The sequence below is a fragment of the Palaemon carinicauda genome, unplaced genomic scaffold, assembly GCF_036898095.1.
Source record: "Palaemon carinicauda isolate YSFRI2023 unplaced genomic scaffold, ASM3689809v2 scaffold155, whole genome shotgun sequence".
NCBI lineage: Eukaryota > Metazoa > Arthropoda > Malacostraca > Decapoda > Palaemonidae > Palaemon > Palaemon carinicauda.
The window spans coordinates 211,133-231,198 of record NW_027169092.1 but is presented as its reverse complement, the minus strand read 5'-3'; the positions used below and the strand labels follow the sequence as shown (position 1 = coordinate 231,198).

General features: G+C 37.8%; 1 long non-coding RNA gene across 3 annotated transcripts; it reads right to left on the bottom strand.

The window, feature by feature from the left end:
• Window positions 1–4,612: 4,612 nt before the first annotated feature.
• LOC137635647 (uncharacterized) lies at window positions 4,613–19,278 on the bottom strand. 3 transcript variants are annotated; one of them, XR_011042742.1, is made up of 3 exons: window positions 19,220–19,278; window positions 12,804–12,969; window positions 4,613–4,865 (listed from the first exon to the last, which is right to left on the bottom strand). It is a non-coding gene; the product is annotated as an uncharacterized lncRNA (long non-coding RNA). The 3 variants fall into 3 exon arrangements; XR_011042741.1 differs by having other exon boundaries at window positions 19,159–19,248; XR_011042740.1 differs by lacking the exon at window positions 19,220–19,278 and having other exon boundaries at window positions 12,804–17,140.
• Window positions 19,279–20,066: the final 788 nt, after the last annotated feature.

Sequence of the window (20,066 nt, the reverse complement as noted above, 5' to 3'; positions counted from 1 at the left end):
GTCAAGACACATTATCCTTATCCTTTCAGGACACACCGTCTGAAATGTACAGCTTCAAAAGCATCGAGGATACATACTTCTAGGCTGGTCCCAAATCCAGATAAATGGCGAGAGTTGGCTGCAGGAAAGGCATCTGCTTATAAAGCAACCGGGATATACCCTGTTCATGGGAAGCCGGGGGCCTCACCTGACCCAACCGATAAATGGACGAGGGTTACCACCTCAAGGACAAGCGTGGTTGAAGGCGGAAGTCCAAAAGTTAACTGTCTTCGGTACTAATAACCAATCGATCAACCTAAAATTCTGATCCCACTCATTTCCAATTTGTGGAGGACAGGTTTGATAAGTCCAGACACATTATCCTTATCCTTTCAGGACACACCGTCTGAAATGTACAGCTTCAAAAGCATCGAGGATACATACTTCTATGCTGGTCCCAAATCCAGATAAATGGCGAGAGTTGGCTGCAGGAAAGGCATCTGCTTATAAAGCAACCGGGATATACCCTGTTCATGGGAAGCCGGGGGCCTCACCTGACCCAACCGATAAATGGACGAGGGTTACCACCTCAAGGACAAGCGTGGTTGAAGGCGGAAGTCCAAAAGTTAACTGTCTTCGGTACTAATAACCAATCGATTAACCTAAAATTCTGATCCCACTCATTTCCAATTTGTGGAGGACAGGTTTGATAAGTCCAGACACATTATCCTTATCCTTTCAGGACACACCGTCTGAAATGTACAGCTTCAAAAGCATCGAGGATACACACTTCTATGCTGGTCCCAAATCCAGATAAATGGCGAGAGTTGGCTGCAGGAAAGGCATCTGCTTATAAAGCAACCAGGATATACCCTGTTCATGGGAAGCCGGGGGCCTCACCTGACCCAACCGATAAATGGACGAGGGTTACCACCTCAAGGACAAGCGTGGTTGAAGGCGGAAGTCCAGGTTCCATGGATTCTACTCCAAACTTTCTTACTCACTCTTACCACAGTTTTGCATATAAACTTTATATTCACTGTCTTCTTTGGTACTAATAACCAATCTATTAACCTAAAATTCTGATCCCACTCATCAAACCTGTCCTCCACAAATTGGAAATAAGTCCAGACACATTAATAAAAAGCCAGCCAATCTAAAATCTTAATAAAAAGCCAGCCAATCTAAAATCTTAATAAAAAGCCAGCCAATCTAAAATCTTAATAAAAAGCCAGCCAATCTAAAATCTTAATAAAAAGCCAGCCAATCTAAAATCTTAATAAAAAGCCAGCCAATCTAAAATCTTAATAAAAAGCCAGCCAATCTAAAATCTTAATAAAAAGCCAGCCAATCTAAAATCTTAATAAAAAGCCAGCCATTCTAAAATCTTAATAAAAAGCCAGCCATTCTAAAATCTTATAAAAAGCCAGCCATTCTAAAATCTTAATAAAAAGCCAGCCATTCTAAAATCTTAATAAAAAGCCAGCCATTCTAAAATCTTAATAAAAAGCCAGCCATTCTAAAATCTTAATAAAAAGCCAGCCATTCTAAAATCTTAATAAAAAGCCAGCCATTCTAAAATCTTAATAAAAAGCCAGCCATTCTAAAATCTTAATAAAAAGCCAGCCATTCTAAAATCTAAATAAAAAGCCAGCCATTCTAAAATCTAAATAAAAAGCCAGCCATTCTAAAATCTAAATAAAAAGCCAGCCATTCTAAAATCTAAATAAAAAGCCAGCCATTCTAAAATCTAAATAAAAAGCCAGCCATTCTAAAATCTAAATAAAAAGCCAGCCATTCTAAAATCTAAATAAAAAGCCAGCCATTCTAAAATCTTAATAAAAAGCCAGCCATTCTAAAATCTTAATAAAAAGCCATTCTAAAATCTTAATAAAAAGCCATTCTAAAATCTTAATAAAAAGCCATTCTAAAATCTTAATAAAAAGCCATTCTAAAATCTTAATAAAAAGCCATTCTAAAATCTTAATAAAAAGCCATTCTAAAATCTTAATAAAAAGCCATTCTAAAATCTTAATAAAAAGCCATTCTAAAATCTTTAAAACTAGAGGGTTATTAGAATTAAAAACTTCTATAGCTTGAAAAGCATCGAGGATACATACTTCTATGCTGGTCCCAAATCCAGATAAATGGCGAGAGTTGGCTGCAGGAAAGGCATCTGCTTATAAAGCAACCGGGATATACCCTGTTCATGGGAAGCCGGGGGCCTCACCTGACCCAACCGATAAATGGGAGAGGGTTACCACCTCAAGGACAAGCGTGGTTGAAGGCGGAAGTCCAAAAGTTAACGGTCTTCTTTGGTCCAGCAGAACCAATCGTGCCTTTAGCAACAGCAGTTTTGATATTAAACTCTGGGACCTAATGAGAGGTCTCACCCCATCTAGACCCTTTGGGAGAAATCATAACTTGGGGGAAGGCTGCAGTTTCCATATTTGGACTGATCTTCAGCTATTTTCAGAGCAGTTTTCCTGTTTAGCGCTAATAACCAACCAATTAACCTAAAAATCCGATCCCACTCGTCAAACCTGTCCTCCACAAATTGGAAATAAGTCAAGACACATTATCCTTATCCTTTCAGGACACACCGTCTGAAATGTACAGCTTCAAAAGCATCGAGGATACATACTTCTATGCTGGTCCCAAATCCAGATAAATGGCGAGAGTTGGCTGCAGGAAAGGCATCTGCTTATAAAGCAACCGGGATATACCCTGTTCATGGGAAGCCGGGGGCCTCACCTGACCCAACCGATAAATGGACGAGGGTTACCACCTCAAGGACAAGCGTGGTTGAAGGCGGAAGTCCAGGTTCCATGGATTCTACTCCAAACTTTCTTACTCACTCTTACCACAGTTTTGCATATAAACTTTATATTCACTGTCTTCTTTGGTACTAATAACCAATCTATTAACCTAAAATTCTGATCCCACTCATCAAACCTGTCCTCCACAAATTGGAAATAAGTCCAGACACATTAATAAAAAGCCAGCCAATCTAAAATCTTAATAAAAAGCCAGCCAATCTAAAATCTTAATAAAAAGCCAGCCAATCTAAAATCTTAATAAAAAGCCAGCCAATCTAAAATCTTAATAAAAAGCCAGCCAATCTAAAATCTTAATAAAAAGCCAGCCAATCTAAAATCTTAATAAAAAGCCAGCCAATCTAAAATCTTAATAAAAAGCCAGCCAATCTAAAATCTTAATAAAAAGCCAGCCAATCTAAAATCTTAATAAAAAGCCAGCCAATCTAAAATCTTAATAAAAAGCCAGCCAATCTAAAATCTTAATAAAAAGCCAGCCAATCTAAAATCTTAATAAAAAGCCAGCCAATCTAAAATCTTAATAAAAAGCCAGCCAATCTAAAATCTTAATAAAAAGCCAGCCAATCTAAAATCTTAGTAAAAAGCCAGCCAATCTAAAATCTTAGTAAAAAGCCAGCCAATCTAAAATCTTAGTAAAAAGCCAGCCAATCTAAAATCTTAGTAAAAAGCCAGCCAATCTAAAATCTTAATAAAAAGCCAGCCAATCTAAAATCTTAATAAAAAGCCAGCCAATCTAAAATCTTAATAAAAAGCCAGCCAATCTAAAATCTTAGTAAAAAGCCAGCCAATCTAAAATCTTAATAAAAAGCCAGCCAATCTAAAATCTTAATAAAAAGCCAGCCATTCTAAAATCTTAATAAAAAGCCAGCCATTCTAAAATCTTAATAAAAAGCCAGCCATTCTAAAATCTTAATAAAAAGCCAGCCATTCTAAAATCTTAATAAAAAGCCAGCCATTCTAAAATCTTAATAAAAAGCCAGCCATTCTAAAATCTTAATAAAAAGCCAGCCATTCTAAAATCTTAATAAAAAGCCATTCTAAAATCTTAATAAAAAGCCATTCTAAAATCTTTAAAACTAGAGGGTTATTAGAATTAAAAACTTCTATAGCTTGAAGGACACTCCTTGCATCACTAAAAATTGTAAAATTACCCTCCTTCTCCAATGCTAATTTCTCAATAGCGGTTAATATGCCATACAGTTCCGCAGTAAATATGGAAGCGGTCAGAGGAAGTGCACCTCTACAATTAAAACTATTACTATGTACCCCAAATCCAACGCCAGCATCAGATTTGGAGCCATCAGTATAGATAAAAGTTGATCCTCTATGTTCTTTAACATGTTCATTAAAAAAAGAGACCTGGCTTCTAGGTCTGACAAATTCTTCTTATCTCCAATAAAATATTTACAAAAAGATATCTCTGGTAACTTCCATGGAGGCGTTGATGATACCTTGAATGGAAGTACCTTAGACCTGGAAGAAAGACTGGTTATATGTCGTGACCTGAATGGACACATTGGAAGTAGTCGGGGAAAATATTAAGATTTCATGGGGGTGCTGCACTTTCCAAGGCAGGACCATATGCCTACACATTTGTTTTTTTCTGTTTGGCAAATGAAGAAACAAACACTGTCAAGAGAAAAGATTAAAGCAGCCAACTTAGCAAGACAGTACTTCTATACTGCTCAGAGGCGAAAGTCAGAAGTGGCTTACCGTCTGTAACTACCGACACCTCGATACAATTTTTTAACAGCAGAGTTTCCAGCTTCACTGAAATAATACGCATATTAAAGGGCTAGGGTTTGTATCCACGTAGGGTCTTAAAAGCCGACGGCTTCCTGAAGCGAGAACCTTGGGTGACAAAAATATTATGGCAACGCCTACAGTATTTTTTAAATATTCTAAAAATATTCTAAACACCAATGCAAAAGGAGAACTTTAAAAACATCGTAGAACAAATTTTCTTGAAGGCCTCCTCTGGAAGATCTTTGTAGTAACCTTCTTTGGCTACTCTACCTTTTCGTATCTCCAGCTTGTTCGAAGAACTACCTGTAAGAAAAGAAAGGTTTTAAAAAGTGGCCGTATTTGTTCATTCACAGTCAACTTCACTTATTATTAGCCAAACAGAACAATTCAAAATAAACAGGCTAACAAGTAATTCTTATAAAACAGAGTAAATGAGAGAGTAACCATAAAAAATCTACCAAACTAAAGAATCCATTAACTACTGAAACTTCATCCACTACAATCTACCCTAAGTGAAACTTATGGAATTACAAAACATAATAAACAGAGGAGCAACACTCATAAAAGGTGTCCTACCCTGACAAAGGATCACTCCTATACTAGTTGAATTACACTGGCTATTGAACCTAGAAAAATTTTTTAGGTACTGTATGTGTAACAACCCATCAAGTTATCAGAGCCAGACAACCAAAAATCCAAAAGAATTTCTAAACGTTGTGCAGCCAATAAATCATAGACAAATAGTTTCAAATGGTTTTAAATTATTGGATCCAAGATGTATATCTACCGTAGGTTCTAGAGATTTCAAACAAAGCCCTAAAACAATACGACAAGCTCTCCACTAGACATCTAAAAGAAAAGATATTAACCCTTTTACCCCCAATGGACGTACTAGTAAGTTTCACAAAACTCATCCCTTTACCCCCCATGGACGTACCGGTACGTCCTTGCAAAAAACTGCTATTTACATTTTTTGCATATTTTTGATAAGTATGAGAAACTTCAGGCATTTTCCAAAAGAATGAGATGAACCTGACCTCTCTATGACAAAAATTAAGGCAGTTAGAGCAATTTAAAAAAAAATATATTGCAAAATGTGCTTGAAAAAAAATGCCTGGGGGTTAAGGATTGCAAAGTTCCAAATAGCCAGGGGGTTAAAGGGTCAAGGCTTTCAAGAAGAAACGGAAGACTTTCGTGCTTTCTAGCTGCTCTGATAACGTGGATTTGACAATTAAAATACAATACGCTGTGTGATACTCTAAATCCATAAGCACCAGGAAAATAGTAATTAAAACAAAAGAAAAGTAAATGAATGAACGATCAGCAATTCAAAATTAAGACGTTCAAGATCACAATCCCCTCAAACTCAAAAAGATCAAGACAACAAAAAATGAAAATGAGAATTTTGTTGCTGGACAATGTATGCCTAGAACATCTCAATAGGATTAAAATTGGATTATAGAAACTTGCCCCATATGGAGTACAAAGAGGTAAGAGAGCAAGATGGGAGAAAGGAACTAGGAATATTTGTCCCTCAGAAGGGTAAGTATTAAGTGGGGCTAGAGACAGAGCGCAACAGATCCCCCAAAATGGAATAAGTTAACAATAGCCATCAAAAGCAAGTGAATTAACAGATTGGATGGCAGAAGATGATATTTACTCAGAACTAATTTCCCTCAGTCCACTGTCTAGCACGATGTACTAGCTGCTGAAAGATGTACCATACCCAGTACAAACAAGTATCTAAAGTACTTTTATTAAACAACCAAATTGAATGGCTTGTTGATTGAGTTTAAGGTGCGATGCAATACATCGTAGCAATCCATGTTTACCAACGGTTATATAAGCGGACGAGAAAACATTGGGTGCGGAGGAAATGACCCCCTAATCTCAAGAAGTCACTGGCAGCAGGGTGACAGATATGGTTTAAGGCGAGAAAAGTCTTCGGCTACTGCTCTTGATGCCTGGCGGATGATCTTACTGGAATTAGTATTGGACCGGCAGGGGTCACTTGTTTTAGGAAGATAGGCACTGTGCATCACAAGGAACTGGCTATCCTTTGATGAATCCTCTGAGGCCCTTTGCGTCAATAGGCGTAGGAGGAGATGACGAGTCAAGTTATTATTTAGCCATGTATTGAGGACAAGTTAAACTACACAAAACTCTGGTCGGTTGAGAGGAGATTCCAGGTACCTCCTAAGAAAGTAGTTTGAGGCAAGTCTCCGTGTTGGAACAAACAGTAATTATTTAAAAAAAAAAAGCATTATCAAAACTTATAGTACTAAAATACATGTACTGACTGTTACTTGTGCATTTCAGTTAAGTAAATACAATATTGTAGTCTATGTGTGCTTTCGCCAAACTTACATGTCTAAACCTAATGAAAATTCTTACTTTTAGCAATTTCAGTTACATACATAGTTAATGGGCAGCATGAAAATGCAAAATGACAGAATGAGTAATGAGCAAATGGTTTTGTGAAGGCAGAAATTTGAGAGAAAATTGTGTTATGTAAAAAGACATTATGACTGAATTGAAACATTTACACCTCCAAGAGCTGATAAGTTCAACTTCCCTTTCTTGCGAATGTCTTACTCAATTGGAGTAACTGTGTCACTATCTGTACCCACTGGGATATGCAAGGTACCATAACTCTGCCGACTGGCTTCCTGAAAACCAATGGTCTGAGATGAATAATGCCCTCGTTTCAGGCTACATATATTCGTGTACAATTATATCGGTAGGTTTCCTGTAAATCCTACATTCACTGTACACTAGGTTTATTCAGATCCTGGTCATATTGTACTGAAAGTTTTATATACTATATTACTGTACAGTAATCTTTTCCATGCCTTTTTCCAAAGAATTTTTTTCTGTAATGGCATGCTTATATAACCACTGACAAACATTGATTGCTAAGATATACTACCTAGTAGATGATGAATGGAAAAGTATTGAACTAAAAGCTCAAGATAGAGAAGACTGGCAAAACCTAACCTAGGCCCTTTGCGTCAATAGGCGTAGGAGGAGATGATGATGATGGTCAATGGCTTGCTACAAATTTATGGAATCCCCTGGTTACACATTGCTACTCACTACAGCAATTACAATGATTGACGCAACCATCATTTACAAATCACACAATTCTTTAAATTCTCTCTAGTGCTTTAATTGCAATTTGCAATGCACCTATCAAGCACGAGTACAGTATCTGATAATGTAAGTTCTTGTACCAAAATACAATACCTTATAAATTATACTCAAAGTTTCCTATTTTACCACAGACATTACAGTAGTCAAAGGGCATATGGTTGCATTAACTTAGGTGAGGAATTACATTACAGCACGGGAAAAATATGTACTAAACGGTTAACTTCATGAATTTCGGTACACATCACGAGAGGTTATACACACATCCAGTCAACTGGAAATGTAAAAACGTTATCTACGGAGGGAGGCTCTGATTCCTGAACTATAGGCCCAGTGACATTTCTTATTCAACTATATCATACATCTTGGAATAAATATTCCAATACTATTCCGTAAAAGATATTTCTGTCACGAATATTACTACCTATATGATAGAGGTACCACTTACATCTCCAAGCTTGCCATCATTTTTACCATAATTAAATATAATATAAATCAATGAAAATAGATTTTTAATTCGATAACAAAATCAATCACTTACTGTAGTAAGTATAGTAATTTTGCTAGTTATTTTTAGTTTTTATCTATTCCATACTCCCTTGCTTATCAGAACTATAAGGGCTATGGCAATTGTTTTCCAAGAAGGGTTGCACCTTGGAATATCTTCAGCATTACTAATAAATAATGGACGATTATAGTCGTTGGTTTGCTGCTGTAGATTTGGCAATATAAAGCCTCGCTTTTCTTCCCTTGATTGCTAGTGTTCTTTTTTTCTAAGAAACCTTTCAAAGACAACATATTTAGCAGATTAATCTAGAGTGATTAAATATTTGCACAGTCCTGCATTTGGAGTATTCTATATTAAAGGCATGGATGCAAGAATTGTTCCACACACACATAGGTCATAGAAGGCACCGCTAACAGTGCATTGAGTGAGCAAACTCAAAGATTGTTCTCTGTCCTCAGCATACCACACCATAGTGGGCCCAAAGTGAAACCAATATCTTTCTCTAAATCATTCCTATTCCTACCACTCGCTTTCTACTCTGGACTTTGTAACCATTACTTAAATAGGTCTTCCCCTACTACTATATGTACTAGAGACCAGCCATCCAAAAATTCTGCCTCTACCTTAAACAGATAATGCATGGAAAAATTTGAGGCACTTTACTCAGTTACCTCAGATGCTTTATCAAAAGAAGAGTTCTTGAAATTTAATGTGGCCCCTCCACTTATATACCCTTGTGATGATAAAAGACCCGAGTAAGACTGCCTAGGCTATTTTTTGTGTTTTTTATAAGGGTTGTGAAGAAAGTCCAACACCACATAGCGTACTTCCGTACGATCCCAAAAACTTCAATGCTATGTTCAGTTTCAAAAAGACCTCAGTTCTCCGGGATCATCATGCATAATAACCTGTTAAGAAGGTATTTCTAGGTCCAGCACAGCCTATGAAATGAATTTGTTCTTGGCCATGAACTCGCAAAGCAAGGAGTAAACACCTCGAGTAGCAGAAAAGCCTACCTAACCGTTGGACGAAGTAACCGACTTACTACCTTTGCTGATGCAAGGGCTACCAAGCAGTGAATTTTGACCAGCAGATTGACAGTCTCCAACTCAAAGAAGCCTTCCTCGTAAATCGGAGGTCCACATCCACGTTCCACCAATCTTCTGAGGCCATTTGTTTCTCAATAATAAAGAAGTGTATGGTGCTCTAACCACTGAAACATTGCCCAGATTCAAGCCAACATGCTGGTGCTTGGGACAGAAAAAATCTGGTAATTTTGTCAAGATAAATGGAATGCTAAACTTCCTCATAAAACCATTCTCTAAAATGTTCTTCACCAGTTTCAGGACATGAGGCTTGTCTTAACTGCACTTGGGAGACTGAAGAACAATGTGCCAAGGTGGCAAATGTGTACTGGAGACTTACTGTAGTTGGTAGCCCTTTCGTCTGGCAAAACTCCAGGAACCTGTGGCTCCAACTGACAGGACTAGATGTTCAAGAATGTACAATAATTACCAAGTACTGTAGAATAAGGTCTTGCTGAATAGCTGTCTCCCTGATCTGGGCTGAATAAATTTAGTTAACCTCTGATGAGTGAACTTCAAGTGGAGATGCCTAAGGAGCAGGGTGTCCGACGATCGTTCCACTTCTAAGAGAGAATAAGAAGGAGAAGACACGAGGCCACGGTTCTGGTTAGGCAACAACCCTAGTTGGAAAAGCAAGATGCTATAAGGGCAAGGGCTCTAACAGGGAAAAATAGCCCAGTGAGGAAAGGAAATAAGTAAATAAATAAATGATGAGAACACATTAGCAATAAATCATTCTAAAAACAGTAACAGCGTCAAAACAGATGTCATATACAAACTATAAAAAGACTTATATCAGCCTGTTCAACATAAAAAAAATTCCTGCAACTTTGAACTTTTGAAGTTCTACTGATTCAACCACCCGATTAGGAAGATTATTCCACAACTTGGTCAAGGCTGGAATAAAACTCCTAGAATACTGTGTAGTATTGAGCCTCATGATGGATAAGGCCTGGCTATTAGAATTAACTGCCTGCCTAGTATTACGAACAGGATGGAATTGTCCAGGGAGATCTGAATGTAAAGGATGGTCATAGGAAAAGTAATTTTCTCTCTCCTTCCAGCATGCAATTCCCAAAGATTTAAGCCGCCAGTTTCCAGCAATTCAAAATCTCTTAACCCTTTTACCCCCAAAGGACGTACTGGTACGTTTCACAAAAGCCATCCCCTTACCCCCATGGACGTACCGGTACGTCCTTGCAAAAAAAATGCTGAAAAAATTTGTTTTTCATATTTTTTGATAATTTTTTGAGAAAATTCGGGCATTTTCCAAGAGAATGAGACCAACCTGACCTCTCTATGACAAAAATTAAGGTTGTTAGAGCAATTTAAAAAAAAATATACTGCAAAATGTGCTGGGAAAAAAATAGCCCCCTGGGGGTTAAGGGTTGGAAATTTCCAGATACCCCGGGGGTAAAAGGGTTATCAAAGTGTGAATCCCATTCTTATAATAGCGAGCTGCTCATTCCTCTGAAAGATTACCTATCGCAGTCGAGGGGTTAGGGCTGTCAACAGTATGACCCGCATTAGATAGCCTAGGCGCGGAAGCAATATTCCCGATGGGTGGTGAGCATAGGCTGGGACCAAGATCGGGTGGCAAGACTATCATGGACCACATAGCCCATCATTGATGTCAAATCCGAAGGGTCTTGCCCCTGAATCCCTTTGTCAGCCTTGTGCCTGCTTTTCCCAGCCCTCAAATTTCTTTCCAACTTTGAAATTAATTTCCATAAAGTCCTGTACCTCAGAACTCAAAGTACGATTGTAGGTAAGTTAAGGGCAGTTGCTACACAACATCTGGATCTCAACATAGATTATGTTTCTTTAACACTGTATGACTTAAAATTCTAGGTGTGATTCTCGACAACAAATTTACTTTTGAAAAACACATTAGGTCCATCTCCTTCAATTGCAAAAAAAAAAATTGGCTTATTGATTAAGTCTTTTATGATTTTTGGTGATCAGTTTATCCTGAAGAAGTGTTCTAATTTTTCTAATTCTACCTTGTTACGAGTATTTTTCTCCTGTTTGGTTTTCAGCAGCCGATTCTCATCTTAATCCTTTTACCCCCAAAGGACGTACTGGTAAGTTTCACAAAACCCATCCCTTTACCCCCATGGACAAACGGTACGTCCTTGCAAAAAAATGCTATAATTATTATTTTTTTCATACTTTTGATAATTTTTTTGAAAAAATTCAGGCATTTTCCAAGAGAATGAGACCAACCTGACCTCAGTATGACAAAAATTAAGGCTGTTAGAGCAATCTAAAAAAAATATACTGCAAAATGTGCTGGGAAAAAAATAACCCCCTGGAGGTTAAGGGTTGGAAATTTCCAAATAGCCTGGGGGTTAAAGGGTTAATTTGTTGGACAGGAACTTACAGTCTATCAATTTTCTTATTCCTGATCTAGATATTAATCCCTGGCACCGACATTCAATTAGTTCGTTATGCATGTTGCATAAGATTTTTCATAATTCTGACTATCCTTTATATTCAGATCTTCTTGGACAGTACCACCATGTTCGTAATACTAAGTATGCAGTTAACTCTAATAGTTAAGCCTTCTCCATCATGAGGCTCAATACTACACAGTATTCAAGAAGTTTTATTCCACCTATGACCTAGCTGTGGAATGATCTCCCTTATCGGGTAGTTGAATTGGTAAAACTTCAGAAGTTCAAACTTGCAGCAAATGTTTTTATATTGAACAGATTAACATAAGTCTCTTTTTATAGTTTATATATGATAGATCTGTTTTGATGTTGTTACTGTTCTTAAAATATTTAATTTTAATTTGTTATATCTTTTCACAGTTTATTCATTTCCTTATTTCCTTTCCTCACTGGGCTATTTTCCCTGTTGGAGCCCTTGGGCTTAAAGCACCCTGCTTTCCAACTAGGGTTGTAGCTTAGCTAATAATAATAATAATAATAATAATAATAATAATAATAGCATGGCAGGGGAAAAATAAACAAGCCAGCAAACTGTTTGGATAAGGAGAGCTTACATTTTTTTTTTCTATTTTTGAATCAGGGCTGTCTTTGCCAGAGGATGAAAGGCAACGAACTTAGGAAAGATTCACTGAAATACCAAATGCATATGAATATAGAAACTGGTTCCATAGAAAAGCACCATATGAATTTGCCCGATAATTTATCCGAGACTCTAGTACCAGCCCAAAACCGAGGCCCAGCAACTCGGTAACTTTGAGGCAGATATAGTTCAGTAGATCAACCTGGATGAAACCGAAGTAAAATACTAAAAGCACACATAAGGCCTCTATTTTGGGAAGTAGAGACATACAACACTGCCGCTCTCATACAAACACCACAAACCGACCTAACCTAACCTAGTAGCTCCCAGGTCACAAACCCTAGCCGGGGGCAAGCCCCGGACCCCTTCGTAGGTCTCTCTCCTACACAAAAAAAGCGATGGGCAGCATTCTAAATGATATCTTAACCACATTGTAATAATAAAAAAGTTACTCAGGATTACCTTAATATTCGTAGTCACTGAAGTCTAAATCCTCGGGTTCTTGCGCCTTCAACCTCTTCCGGGGTGTAGGATTGGGTGCAGACTTCAATCGCGACTATAACACAGTCCACCCGAACTAACCTTTCGTTTCTGTGCGCCTATATCATCACGAACGTATCTGTGGACACTTGTGGGTAGAAAGATGAAATATGCATTATGTGGAAAAATATTTATAAAGATAAACAAATTACAATAAAGATTTCTAATTCCATTTACTGTCCCAGAGTATAAACCAGAAGAATGTTCTACACAGAATCATCTTGTATAATACAGTATAGTGAATGTTCTGGGCACAGTACTGTATGAAGAAAATAACAGCAAAAATATCTTTATACATATATGCATACAGTAAATATATATTTCCATCATCTCTCATCCTACGCCTACTGATGCAAAGGGCCTCATTAGATTCTGCCAGTTGTCACTATCTTGAGTTTTAAAACCATTACTTCTCCATTCCCGATCTCCTGCCTCTCGTACCTGGTGGAGCCCAGTTAAACATCTGGTGAACTAATTCCCCAAACCATCTCCATCTACCCCTCATGTTTCCATCTAGTGTTTGAATATAAAACAGATTTATAAATTTGGGGCATTTGACGTTGAACTGGCGTCCGAAAGTTAATTCAGAATAGGTTCAACTGGGCGAATCTCCCGCTGGTTAGACTGAAGTACGACTAGGAGAGGTTGGATGGCAAGATTCAAAAGAACTAGATGGAACAAAAGTTAAGTAGCAGACATAAGTTCCTCTATCAATGCCTGCACTCCCACCTATGGGAGTACAGTATATGCCTGGCGATTGCCAGATTAGGGTTCGAGTCCCGCGCAAACTCTATTTCCTTTGGTCGCTGCAACCCCATCGTCCTTGAGAGCTAAGGATGGGTGGTTTGAGGGAGCCTATAGGTCTACCTGCTGAGTCATCAACAGCCATTGCCTGGCCATCCTTGGTCCTATCTTGGTTGAGAGGGGGCTTGGGCATTTATATGCTCAGTCTCTGGGGCATTGTCCTGCTTGATAGGGCAATGTCACTGTCCCTTGCCTCTGCCATTCATGAACACCCTTTAAATCTTTACATGTAGATCACAAAATAATAAATAAAGGACAGTGATGGCCGTTATATAGCCTAGTAGCTGCTTTGATCATAGCCGTCAAGTTTTGAACCTAAGAAAATGTAAAAATTCATTGCCTACATCACATATATGGAGTAACATCAGGCATGATTAAAAGGACTGTCCCTACAGTAAAAAGCTTTTTACTCAACAGTCAAACAAAGTAATGTAGAACAAAGCGGCCAAAAAAAAAACTAATCTTTTTTTATACATATTATTATTATTATTATTATTATTACTTGCTAAGCTACAACACTAGTTGGAAAAGCAGGATGCTATAAGCCCAAGGGCTTCAATGGAGAAAATAGCTCAGTGAAGAAAGGAAATTAAGAAATAAACTAAGGGAGAAATATTAAACAGTATAGAATATATTAATAACAGTAACAAAAATAGATCTTCCATTTATACACAATAAAAACTTAAATAAAACAGAAAAAGGAATTAGATAGAAAAGTGTGCCCCAGTGTACCCGCAAGCAAGAGAACTCAGAGGTTTGGACATTTATAAGAGATATTTAACATCATTTAACATACTGCAGAGAGACATTTTAACTGATTGTATCTTCAAGCAAGACAACTCTAACCCAAGACCGTGGTACAGAGGCTATGGCACTACCCATGACTAGAAAACAATGGTTTGATTTTGGAGTGTCCTTCCGCTAAAGGAGCAGCTTACATTAGCTAAAATCTCTCCTACTCTTACCTAGTGGAAAGTAGCCACCGAACAATTATCGTCCAGTAGCTAACCTGTGAGTGAAAAATAATTTTACTGCACTAATTGTTCAGTAGCCACTTTCCTCTTGGTAAGGGTAGAAGAGACTGTCGTTATGGCAAGCAGCTCTTCTGGGAGAAGGGCACTCCAAAATCAAACCATTGTTCTCTAGTCTAGGGTAGTGCCATAGCCTCTGTACCATTGTCTTCCACTGTCTTTGGTTACAGTTCTTTTGCTTGAAGGTACACTCAAGTACACTATTCTATCTAATTTCTCTTCCTCTTGTTTTGTTAGTTATTATAGTTCATAAAAAGATATTTATTTCAATATTGTTACGCCTTAAAATATTTTTTTTCCTTTCCTCACTGGGCTACTTTCCCTGTTGGAGCCTCTGGGCTTATGGCATCCTGCTTTTCCAACTAAGGGTGTAGCTGAGCAAGTAATAATAATAATAATAATAATAATAATAATAATAAAAATAATAATAATCCAATACATTATCCTACATCAGGATAAAGGCAGATGCTGAGGGATCGTAATCCACGGCAGCAGTCTTGGCCTCGCTAAAGAGGGCAGGGGACACTAAGTCAATGAATTCGTTCGCCAAGCTTTGGTCATCATCCTTCGGAACCGGAACTCCAACAACGAAGGGTCGGACAAGGGAAGTTCAGGACTTGAATAAGACACTAACTCCTTGCCTTCCTTAGAATTAGAAGCAGACGGAGGGGAACTATTCTCTTAGCCTTCTTTTCCCTACAGCAGCTCAACTTCTCCCATTGTGAGGGCGACTACTCACTGCAAGAACCACAAGGCAAATTCATAAGACATCTATGTCGACTCTGCTCATGAAGGGTGACCTTCAAGGCCCGGGCAAGTTGTCAAAAACCCTTACTTGACACTCATACTATAGTCCATTTCTTTTAGCGAGGCAGATTTGCACCAACTAGCAGCGGTGCCCTTTTAGCTCTGAAAAGTTTCCCGATTGCTGATTGGTTAGAATTATCTTGTCCAACCAATCAGCGATCAGGAAACTTTTCCGAGTTAACAGGGCACCCCTGCGAGTCGGTGCATATATGCCTCGCTAAAAGAAATGGACTATAGTTATAAGAAAACATTGATAACACAAAGCACTGCGAGGTCAGTAACAGACTTAAATTATATCGTTACAAAGAGCAGAGCGAGGCAGGGTGAGCACGCAGCCGTTAGTATCATCACACCAAAGTGCATAGTGGGCCCAGAAGGCTGCCATACCAGACCCTAGATAATTCTTCAATCTGTTCGTAACAAATCTGCGGCCAGAGGTAAGCCATATAAATGGAGAAGGTTTATATCCGCATGGCAACAAATTATCTTTTATACCCAGATATATAGTACTATCAGGTATAATTAAAAGGACTGTTCCTACAGTAAAAAACTTTTTTTCTTTTAACACTCAGATGTGTAAGGTAATCTAGAGGTAAAAATAGGGTAAAATCCTTTTAACGCATGCCATTACATAGGTTTAGACAATTTGACACTGCAAGGAGAAATTTTACCGACACGCCTACCCAGACGTCATTTACAAATCTTAACACTAGAGCAGTGATTTATGAGATCGCTTGCTTCAAGCATGCAGTTACATATCAATACAGTACTTACAGACAATGACATTAGCTTTAATTTCTTTTTAAAACTGTATCCGTTTTTAAATGACAGCTAATTCATGAGCAAGTTCCTGGTTTAATGTTTTAAAACAGTACATTACATAAATTCTAAAAATTTCATATATTTCAGTATTCAATTATACAGTATTTATAGCTCCCTATGTTCTCTTAATACAGACATATAAAGGTTTAAAGGTCGCTTATGAAAGGCAGACGCAAGGGACAGTGACGTTGCCCTACCAAGCAGGACAATGCCCTAGAGACTGACCATATTACATATGATCAGCAACCAAGCCCCTCTCCACCCAAGCAAGGACCAGGGAGGGATAGGCAATAGTTGCTGATGACAGCAGATAGACCAAGAGGCTCCCCAAAACAAGCATCCTTACCTCACAAGGACGGTGAGGTTGCAGTGACCAAAGGAACTAACGAGTTTGAGCGAGACTAACCCCAGTCTGGCAATTACCAGGCAAGGACGCTGCCACCGGGCCACCACAAGCAAAATGTCAACAAAATTCAACTTGAAAATAACTTCTTTGAACCTAATAAGTTTGAAAATTGATGACTGTGTATATACCTTAATTCTCATCAAATAAATTAATGGAAACAGTGGAAATTGTCATGAAATTAAATCAAAAAAAGATTATCGTACATAAATACATAAAAATGTTGGGTTTTATAACTATAATTTCACCTAATAAATAAACTATGATTACTTATTTGACCATCTTACAGATTTTATTTCAAAATTACTGGAATCCCCGGGTAAATACTGGAATCCCCGGGTAAATACTGGAATCCCCGGGTAAATACTGGAATCCCCGGGTAAATACTGGAATCCCCGGGTAAATACTGGAATCCCCGGGTAAATACTGGAATCCCCGGGTAAATACTGGAATCCCCGGGTAAATACTGGAATCCCCGGGTAAATACTGGAATCCCCGGGTAAATACTGGAATCCCCGGGTAAATACTGGAATCCCCGGGTAAATACTGGAATCCCCGGGTAAATACTGGAATCCCCGGGTAAATACTGGAATCCCCGGGTAAATACTGGAATCCCCGGGTAAATACTGGAATCCCCGGGTAAATACTGGAATCCCCGGGTAAATACTGGAATCCCCGGGTAAATACTGGAATCCCCGGGTAAATACTGGAATCCCCGGGTAAATACTGGAATCCCCGGGTAAATACTGGAATCCCCGGGTAAATACTGGAATCCCCGGGTAAATACTGGAATCCCCGGGTAAATACTGGAATCCCCGGGTAAATACTGGAATCCCCGGGTAAATACTGGAATCCCCGGGTAAATACTGGAATCCCCGGGTAAATACTGGAATCCCCGGGTAAATACTGGAATCCCCGGGTAAATACTGGAATCCCCGGGTAAATACTGGAATCCCCTACAATATCACAGCAAACCCTTATTATTATTATTACTATCAAGCTACAACCCTAGTTGGAAAAGCAAGGGGCTCCAATAGGGAAAAATAGCCCAGTGAGGAAAGGAAATAAGGAAATAAATAACTGAAGAGAACAAATTAACAATAAATCATTCTAAAAAAAAGTAATGTCAAAAGAGATATATCATATATAAACTACTAACAACGTCAACAACAAAAATTTGCTGTTGAGAATCACCTGAAATTTTGAAAGAGTCATACATATTTAAAGAAACATTATCAATACTGAGATCCGGATGTTGAGGAACCACCGTCCTTGACCTACTTACAATCATACTTTGAGTTTTGTTAGGATTCAACTTCATACCCCATAATTTGCACCATGCACTAATTCTAGCTAAATCTCTATTAAGGGATTCACCAACCCCAGATCTACAGTCAGGGGATGGAATTGATGCAAACAGAGTAGCATCATCTGCATATGCAACAACCTTGTTTTCTAGGCCAAACCACATGTCATGTGTATATAGTATGAAAAGTAATGGGCCAAGAACACTACCCTGTTTGAAAGCAAGGGCCTCATGATTAACACGGTCAAAGGCAGCACTAAAATCAAGGCCAATCATACGAACTTCCCGACCACAATCAAGGGATTTCTGTACAGCATTGGAGATTGTAAGAAGGGCATCACATGCTCCAAGGCCTTTACGAAAAACAAATTGCAAACTAGGGAGTAGATGATTACCTTCAGCAAACCTATTAAGACGTTTTGCCAGAAGACGTTAAAAAACTTTAGATAATATGGGGGTAATGGAAAATGGGCGGTAATCAGTGGGACTTGAGCTACCACAAACACATTTACATGGAGGAGTAACATTACCAATTCTCCAACAAGTGCTAAAAGCTCTTCTTGCTAACTTGCGCAAAATTACAGATAACTTTGGAGCTAAGAAATCTGCTGTCTTGATAAAAAAACAAAGGAAAAATACCATTTGGGTCTACACCTCCATAAGCATCAAGGTCCATCAACAGAGCTTTAACAGTCCGTTTCTATAATTTCACCAAATATATACACTATGGAGACCTATTTGACCATCTTTCAGATTTTGTTTCAAATTATTGAAGAATAATTTATACTTTCAGACAGCTGATGGTAAAATTAACACACCAAAGAGGAAATAATGTCAAATTTAAATCAATGTTTCTATTAGCGAAGGACAGTTACCCCCACCCCCACGCACACACAGGGGGCACGCCTACCTTATAGCTAACTTAATATTTTTCGTCCTAGGTAATCTATATGACTAATTAGCTATGAAATGTTATTAACAACGGCTAATTAACTTATGACTTTTGCACGGACTTGACAGACACCTTTGACCACCCGAGGCAAATTTAAATGAGGTGGCAGCTTCGATCTATCACAATTTCATAAAGATTTTGAAACAACTTACGTTATGTTATCTTTGGCAGGGAAGTAAAATGGCGACACTAGGTCCTAGTGGTCCTACTTACATTCAACCTGGGAATCCCAAGGACGTCTGGTGAGATCAACTGGAGAAGTTTAGGTTCAGAGAAGTTCAAGTAAACACAACGTGACAGGAAACGGACTCGCGAAGACGAACTGGAAGGTATTGTTGCCAGATGGTTTAATGCAAAAATCCCCAAAACTCACGATAAAAAATGCCCATTTCCATAATTATATTTTTCTTCTGATCATGTAGGCTTTACTCATACAGTAATTATTCACCATACTTCATATAGAATGTAATTAACTAATTGCAAAAATATAAAGATATACTTATTTTCCCCATCAGACAACGAAAATTCTCAAATCTAGGAATAAATTCTCATATCTGGCAACACTGCTGGAAGGGCGCTGTTTTCCAGTTTATTACTATTATTATTAATATTATTAATATTAGCTAAGCTACAACTTTAAAATAGGTCTTCCATATAGTTTTTATAATTAGATGGAGAAATATATAATTGAAAAGAGGAATTAAAGTCTCATAATTTTGTGTAACAGAATTTAGATTTTTTCCTTTTTCTTTTTTTCATGAAGAAAATCAAGAAAAAAAAATTATTAAAATTAGAAAATGGAAAATCGAAAATCTATCACAGAATTATTCGAATTATAAAGAAGTTTTGATGGTATGATTTTCAATACAATTAGTGGAGAAAAATTTTCGTATTTTATATATATATATATTTTTTTTAGAAATCACGATTTTGCTAATAAATCAAAAAGGTTTTGAGCAAATGACTTGAAATTTTTACATGATGAAGTTATTATATACGTCTAAGACATACATAGAAATTGTGTATTTTGAATCATTAGAAAAAATACAGAACAAAAAAA